Here is an 8,284-nt window from a genome sequence, read left to right on the forward strand (position 1 = left end):
CAGGTTAAAAGGTGGGAGGGTGGAGTTTCCTTAGAATTGTTTGTCTAGGGGTATATAACTGCTTGTTTGCTGCTTGTATCCTGCCTCCCTACAACAGTCCACCCTGGGAAGGTGATGCCCAATTCCACTCTAGACTTGCTAAATAAAACTTCTGTTTCTACCTGGAAAAACCTGTGAATTTTTATTTGGGTAGGTGGTCTTTATAAAACTGGCTTGTTTCTTGTTTTGGAATGCAGAATTTGAGGTAATTCAGGTTCTTCAACCTGTATCTCCCATTTAAAAAAAAAAAAGAAAGAGGGAATCTGACAGAATAGTGACACTTAGAGCCACAATCTCATAGTTTCTTAAATACATCTCAAAAAATTAGTACAGAAGAAGCACACAGAATACAACCTAGCAAGGTAGATCTTTTATATCTAGCTTCTTCTTTCTCATATTTTTGTGCCTCAAGATTTCTCTTGTAAAAAACAAATCCTTGCAGAATGGAAAGGGTGAAGTTACAGTAAGAAGAAAGCTTAGCTACAGAATGAACTAAAGGTTCTTGTGCTTTCCTGGGAAAACTAAGTCGATGGGCACTCTCCTTAAAGTCAGTACGCTACAAAACAAAACCAAGAACAAAAGAAAAGTCTACTACAGATTTTTTCATTAATTAATGAAAAATAAAATAAATTATTTAAAACGGTCCAGAAGTGGACAACTGAAGAAAGAAGGTGTCTCTTAACAGGTCACATGTCAGTCACTTAAGCATACTGCCGAGCCCATGCATAAGAAACTTGCTGGACCTTTATCTCTGCAGAACTAACCTCAGCATTAAAAATCATATCTTCACACTTTTTTTATATATGCTCACTATTATATACATGTAAAAAATAAATACAAACTTTAGTTTGTTATAAAATGACTTCTCTTTCTCCTATGCTCGCTTAGCACATGAATGCATGCAAAGTGAGGAGGTTCTAAGGGTTCACCAAATAGCTGATTTTGGCAAACAAGTGGGGAAAAAATACAACCAAGAAAGCTAAAATAGATAAGATTAAAAGCCACAAAAGTAAAAACAATATATTTTCTCAATAGTATAGAATTAGTCTATGACTACAACTTAATGTCTCTGCCATCCCATCTCCCCAAATCACAGCAAAGTTCATAGCAGCTTAACACAGAGTCCTCAAAGAAGTATCAAGCCAGTGTTCTCTGCTTCAGCGGCTTAGAGTTCACCAGTTAAAGTTCAGTCAGTGTGAAGAATCATAGGAGAGTGCTCACTGTCTTCTTCCAGTTGTAGTGCCTTGGTTTCATCTTCCAGAAAATCACCACCCCCTGCACCCAGGTCCTCTGTGTATGCATGTCTCCTAGATGAAGAAGGTACATAAGCACCTCTTGTCACAGCAGCACTGTAGGTCTGAGCTACTAAAGGATGGTCATGGGATGCAGATTCTAAGATTTCATTGGCCGGCTCCATACTGCCATCCAACTTGTGTTGTTTCCTCAAAGTGCACTCCCCTCCTTGCTGAGGATCCAGGTTGTAGATATAGAAGTATCCGTCAGAAGCTCCCACTAATAATCGGAGAATCTTCTGAATTGTGGCAAGTGAACAGATATTTTTGTGACACAGAATGGTAGTCGGACAGTAGCAAATGCTCTGCTCTGGTTAAACATTTCTGCTACTTGAGAGGGCAAATAGCTGGTTGAGGCCATAAGCACTTTCCCAAAGTAACCAATCCAGGTAGTGGGCTCCTCTTTCACAATCTCAAGTTTGAAGATGTGCACTGTTTCAGAGTTACTGGATGCAGAGAGGAACATTCCACCCATGCTGAAGGCCCAAGAGCATATGCTTACACACTTCTTTATTCTTCTCTGAAACTCAAAGATTGTCTGTCCTTCTGGGATGGAAAATAGCCTAATCACATTTCCCTCCTCAGAAGCAGTGGCAAGCTTGGCACCACTTGCATCAAAAGCCAAGGCTGCTAGGGGACTATCACAAGCTGGTATCATATGAGCAGCCCTCAAATTAATAGTGCCAAAGACTTTTATTCCCCCAACAGCTGCACTATTAGGACAAGTGACATAACAATTATCATCATTTATTGACAGGTTACACAAACCTGCAGGGTTAGGGGGAATTTTCCTGATTTTACGCAGTACTTTCATAACACGAATGTTGTGTTTTGATAGACATTCTTCTAGGGATACTATCACCCTCTGCCTATGGTATTGGAATAGCTTTAATTGTAAATGTCAGTCCCCTTCTTAAAGTGGCAGACTTTTAGCTTCTGTGGAGCTTTGAGGCCAACAATAGCCACCAGCCTACTTGAAAACAACCTTTCCATGACATGCACATCTTCTGTATCAGTGCCTTCGTTAATCTGTTCCAGCTTATCTACAGAAGAAAGGGAGAAGAATTTGTAATCAGATTTACTACCAACAGCTAAGGATGTATTGTCCTGGTTGAAGCTGGGGAAGGGCAGCCGGCTGGAGGCAGACTCCCCACTCTGACTGACCAGGTTCATGGCTGAGAATGGGGACCTGAGCTCCTGCACTCTCCCCGCTGGGCCGGGAGAGACAGAGCAGTCAGGTCCAGGCCCTGGCCCAGCTCTCTGCTGCCTTTGTCACTTCATTTGTGGGTCTTCCAGCTGCCGTGGTTGCTGCTGCTGCTGCTGCCCCTACTGCTGCTGTCACCGCTGCCACCGCAGATCACTGCTCCACCATCTGCCCTCACCTCATCCCTTCCCTTCTCTTGTTTAAGCTCCCTAAAGTGCATCCTCTTAAAGATAATCAAAGGAAGAAGGAGCAGAAAAAATACACTAGGATTCTCATGGGTGATATGAAGATTACTTCATAAAGAGAATCAACTGAATCACTAGGGTATAAAACTTCGGTGGCATCAATCTTAACTAACTATACATCAAATAAAGACAACTGCAAATAGTAACCACCAATTAATGGTGGATGGCGTGCCCACATGAACTGTTTTCTCTGTTGCACAGTAATACCTAATAGTTTTTCTTTTCATACTGGATGTCTGTGGACATTTTTCACCCTTTCACAGTGACGATCAATTTTAATTATTGTTCTTCACTTAGTGTTCTATGATTTAAGTTGTTCCTATTCCTCTAGTAACTTTTCTCTTTTTCTTCATTTCAAGCTTTAATTACAGTACCTTTTAAACCTATCTAAGGCATTCACATTTGCTCCATTCTTTAAGACAAAAAAATCTACCATCTCTTGGTTCTTTTCTGTAATTGTAAGCACAAGTGGCATATAGCCTTCCTATAACATCACATTAAAGATATTGTGAGAATGTGCAAGAATTCTGCATATGCTTCAATTCAGCTTAAGGCATTTTGTGAACATCCAGTGAACTTGCTAATAAGATGTTAAGGAAGTATGGTACAATGGAACTTTGAAGTGAGAAGACTAGGGCATAAATCCTGCTTCTGTTAGTTAATTCCTGTGTGACCATAAACAAATTATTTTGCTTCTCTGGGCCTTAGTCTCCTCATATTTAAAATAACAGAACGAAACTAGATAGCTTCTGGGATTCCTTCCAGCTATTAGATATTACATTGTGATCAGGATATTAGAAACCCAGGCTTTGTAAGAGACTGTTTCATATTACTTAAGGAGTATCTTCCTTTCTTACTATCTTCATGTTATGATCAGTAATTGTCTGCATAAAGCCAACTTTATTTCCTCAGAACTCTGCTAAGCTAAAGCTATATCCTGGTCAGTTTTAAAGCCGTCTAGTTCTCTTTATCCATTCCCCTTGAATGTGTACAACCAACCTTGAAACTCAAGGAAATCTTGCCTAAAGGTGCTTAAACTTAGAAGAAAGTCATTCTCCAGGAATTTCCCCCTCTTCCCAGCCCTCCTAATGTGTACTTTATGTCCTTTTCTCTCTCAAGTGGCAGTGACAAAGAGTTAATCTTTTTCTTCAAAATCAGGAGTTCTTCAGTAACTTTAGAAAGGAAATGGTATAGTCTTTAAGGAATAGAAAAAAAGGCCCGCATACACTTAAAAATTTGTTCTTGAGAAAATTCTGCATCTGTGAAGTTTTACATTTAGTATAAAAATACATGGCATTTCTACATAACAAATTGACATTGTGCTCTCTTAAGTAAAGGTCTGTATGTAGAAAAGCAATGTAAGCAAATAATTGGTGGAATCATTGCATTCTGGAGAGCAGACATAACATATCATGCAAAGAAAATTCTAGAGAGACAGCTGCCATGGGATGGATAGAAAGCTAACCTCAAAGTCAGTAAGAGCTAAATTCAAGGCCTGACACAGACCCACATATGCTGGCTGGGTGACCCTGGGAAGTCACTTCATATTTCAGTATCCCAAGACACTCTGTTAGTCAGGGTTTCTTAACTTCTTTTGGGTCAAGGACCCTTTCCAAAACAATCTTTTCAAATGCCTAAAATATATAGAATACAAAGGATGCCAATTATATTGATATAACTACAAAGTTATTGTTGTTGGTTTAAAGTTAATGGATCCCAGGTTAAGAATCATAGAATAGGTCCTGGTCTAAACCAATAGAGAGATGTTCCTCATTAGGAGGTACAATGTGAATGAAATCTGCTCCCTTGTCTCTCCTCCCAGCTTCAGAAAATTCCAAAGACCAATGAATTTGGACTACAGAATTATTTTAAGTTATTTTCATTAAAGAAATGCTTCCATGAATGTATCAATTATAAAATATGTGAATTGGACAATATGTGATTACACATTTTAGCTCATAAAATACTTTATTATACAAGAGATGGGCTTCTACCTTGTTTTTTGCTTCAATATCCTTTTTATTTCTAAGCAGCTTTGTTGCTATGGCTGTGTTCTGTCCAGAGGCAGCACAGAGAAGTGCAGTGCTGTCCTTTGGGACAATCAGCTCATGTGGTTGTGGCTATGGTGGGCAGGAGACTGGCCGGGAGCCTGAGAAGAAGGGCCCTTCTCTGGCCCCCTGTAGGATTGGCATTGAGCCAAAGCTGCCCTCTACCTCTGGATGTCTGGGGTGGGGCTGACATGCCCCAGTTGCCTCTGCAGGGAAACAGGGCGTTGGAGGCTCATCAGACTCTTACTCTGAGCTCGGATTCTAGTTGATGTCAGGCCAGGTTAGCTCATGGGTAGGTGTTAATTTTGTTCGGATAGGGTTGGAGGGGGTCTTGTTAGAGTTAAGACTGGGATGGGAGAGGGAGGGTAAATTTTTTGGCTCTGGGGGCCCGATCTTATTATGTATGTAGATAGAGATGTTTCTATTTGTATGTAAATCTATTTCATGGTTCTTTTTTTTATCAGAAAGAACAGCTAAGGGCTTCATTACTGGCTGCCTCCTTGTGGGCCCAGTGTGATATTCACTACAGCCCCAGCTTGGGGAGGGGTTACCTATCAAGCAGTAATACCTACAGTGGCATCACAGTCCTTTCTGCCTCTTACCATCAATAGGGAAGGCAGAAGTTCACACCACAGGGCTGGCCACTGGTTCCCAAAGCCAGCAGAGGGGCCTACTCTTCTGCAGGTTTCAGGGGCCAGCAGCACTAGGTGCAGGGCTTACCCCAGTTGTCCCTCAAGCTGAGTCTGCTCCCTCTGCTTTTGTCCCCTCCCCAGAAAGCTGGCATCTGAGCAGACCCACATAGGAAACTACAATAGGGACTTAGCTCTTCCTCATCACAAAGACTACTATTTAATTCTCCAAATTTATTTTGTAATCAACAGATTCTAATTTATGCCTATGCAAAAATCAATTTTCTCTTAGATCTGTGGTTCTTCTTATCTACCACTCACAGGGAGTTTGCTCTTGAAGTCACTTGCTTGAGTAGTGGGGAAAAAGAATCAGGATTACGGTGGAAACCCGTGTTCAAAGGGTGGTTGCCCTTCTACTGAGTGGGGCCTCGGGGGTGGGGAGTGGGGAGTGCCCTGAGCAGTAGAGGGAGCCAAGCCTAGATCTAGGCTTGGAAAACCAGAGCTGAGAGAGGGGGCCAGAAGAGGCTCAAGGAGGTGGGGCATTTACCCTAAATCTCAGGCAGCCACTAGCAAAGCCAGAATGAATAGGGTCCCCAGAGCATCACAGTCCTGATTGCCAGAGAAAAGCAGGCTGCTGGGGAATTCTTAGAAGGAAACAAGGGCCTTGCAGATGGGAATTCCCCATCACAGGGCTGGAATCTCAGTGTCAGAGCATCCCCTCAGGACAGCCTGTTCCTTAGGCTGTTGAAAACAGTCTTTCTTCAGAGAAGAATTGTGGCCAGCCACGACTTGACCACGCAGTCCCCACAGATGTCTCTAGGAGAGCCAGACTGAGGGAAAAGTAACTCCATGGAGAGTAAAACAGAAACGGAAGGAGGCCTCCAGCAGCCGCTGGGTTTCCTGTCACCCCATACAGAGGGGCACAACTAGAGCTGTGGGGCCCCAAGATCCTCCCATCACTGTACAAAGGTTCTGAGCCCATATCTCTGTATACTTCCAAGCCAGATGAAAAGATTTCTTCTGGCCCTTCAGACACTCCAACTAATGTCAACTCCAAATGAATTGGGGCTCAATGCAGTACTTTTTGGCTGAGAGGTTGAGGTTAGGGAGAATGCCCGCTTCCCTTCCCTGTTCACTCATTTCATTGAACCCCTTAACTATTTCCAAATCCACCTGGCATCTGGACTCAGTCAAAAGCTTTTCTAAAATCTAAGCCCACTTTGCAGCATTTCTCTGATCTAAGTGAACATTAGCTGCTCAGAGGGCTCTGTTTTACAGGGCATCTGTGATCTCGGCAGCATAGGTAGAAAATGCATCTTTTTGTCCTGTGCACTGCTGCCCTCATGCCATACAAGCAAACCTCTTCATTCATCTTAGGAGAAGAAGTGCTCAGAGTCTGATCAAACACTTGTCCCACTGAGGTTGCAAATGCCTTTCTTCATGAGGCAGTTCCCACCTACATGATGAACCAATGCACCTTCTCTAAAGTACTGAATGGGAAGTGAGGCTAATAGACCTCTGCCTCCTAAAAAGACAATGTCAAAAGACAATGCACTCCATCTAGTAGGACTATAGCAGGCCTTCATGGGTCTTCAATGCAGAGGTCCTATAGACCTCTGCGCTGTGGGGGGGGGGCATTCCAGGTTAGCAGGCATGACCTACATGAAACTCCAGAGAAGGAGACTGACAATAACAAGCACCTAGGTGGGAGGAAAACCAGGTGAGGGTGGAGTCAAAAAACTCAGGAGAGAAAAGAGTGTGAAGGAGAAGAGGGCCCTGGGCTCCATCCTGACCTCCTTCTTTTCTCCTTCCCTTCTACTTGACTTGGTGATCTCATCAGCTCCCATGGGTTCCATGGCCCTCTCTATGCTGATGATTCTCACATGTACCTATTCTGCCTGAATCTGCATGCTGACCTTCCGTCTTTCATCTCTAGTTGCTCTTTGAATGTCAGAAATTGGATGTCCAATACACATCTCCAACTCAACATATCCAAAACAGATGTCATTACCTTTCCCCTAAACTTCCCCCTCCTACCTTCCCTATTACTATGGAGGGCACTACCATCTTCCAGGCCCTCCAAACTTGGCCTCATCCTGGACTGATACTATCTCTCAACTCCCCACGTCCAACCTCTTGCCAAGGATCGTCTAGTTTCCCTCTACACACTTTGTTGCAGATTTTACCTTGGCATCACCTCTAGTCAGTTTCACCTCTGCAGTATCTGTCAGAAACCATGCTCTCTCTCCTCTGATATTGCCCCTCCCTTGGTCCAAGCCTCATCACCTCCCATCTGCACTCTTTCCTCATGGATCTGCCTGCCTCAAGTCTTTCCCTGCTCCTTTCACTTGTCCAACTCATTTTCCTAAGGTGCAGGTCTATGGCACCCACCTGCTCCATGTAAACCCAAAGAACATAAACCCCAGTTATGAAGAGAGTCAGCTCTAAGAAAGAGAGAAGTGAAATTGGCCTGTGTGTATTCACACTGTAATTTCTCTCAAGCTGGCTTAACATGCATTGCATGGGAGTTCAGTCCAAAACTAGGTCACCCATTGTGGCGAAGTTCAGAACGGACTCAAATTGCCTTTTGGGTGATACAGATGTATATGCTCTTCGAGGAGTAGCTTTTCCGAAGGGAGAAAAATCAACTCTCAGGGTAGCCCATATGAAAATGTTGGTCTTCGTGGCCCTGGTCACTGCATTCTTTTCCAAGAGATATCACCTCTCTTGACAATAGAGAGGAATCAACATTCTCCCAGACCTATTTCGGAAACAGAACGAAGAGGGATAGACCCACTGAGATTACATGTTAATGTCCTACTGAAGA

At 43.1% G+C, this 8,284-nt stretch overlaps 1 pseudogene; it reads right to left on the bottom strand.

Moving 5' to 3' along the window:
* Nucleotides 1-1,028: 1,028 nt before the first annotated feature.
* Nucleotides 1,029-2,880, bottom strand: LOC110203845 (WD repeat domain phosphoinositide-interacting protein 2 pseudogene; annotated as a pseudogene).
* Between the last annotated feature and the right edge of the window lie 5,404 nt (nt 2,881-8,284).

This window comes from Phascolarctos cinereus, unplaced genomic scaffold (assembly GCF_003287225.1).
Source record: "Phascolarctos cinereus isolate Bilbo 61053 unplaced genomic scaffold, phaCin_HiC Scaffold_18;HRSCAF=501, whole genome shotgun sequence".
Taxonomy (NCBI): Eukaryota; Metazoa; Chordata; class Mammalia; order Diprotodontia; family Phascolarctidae; genus Phascolarctos; species Phascolarctos cinereus.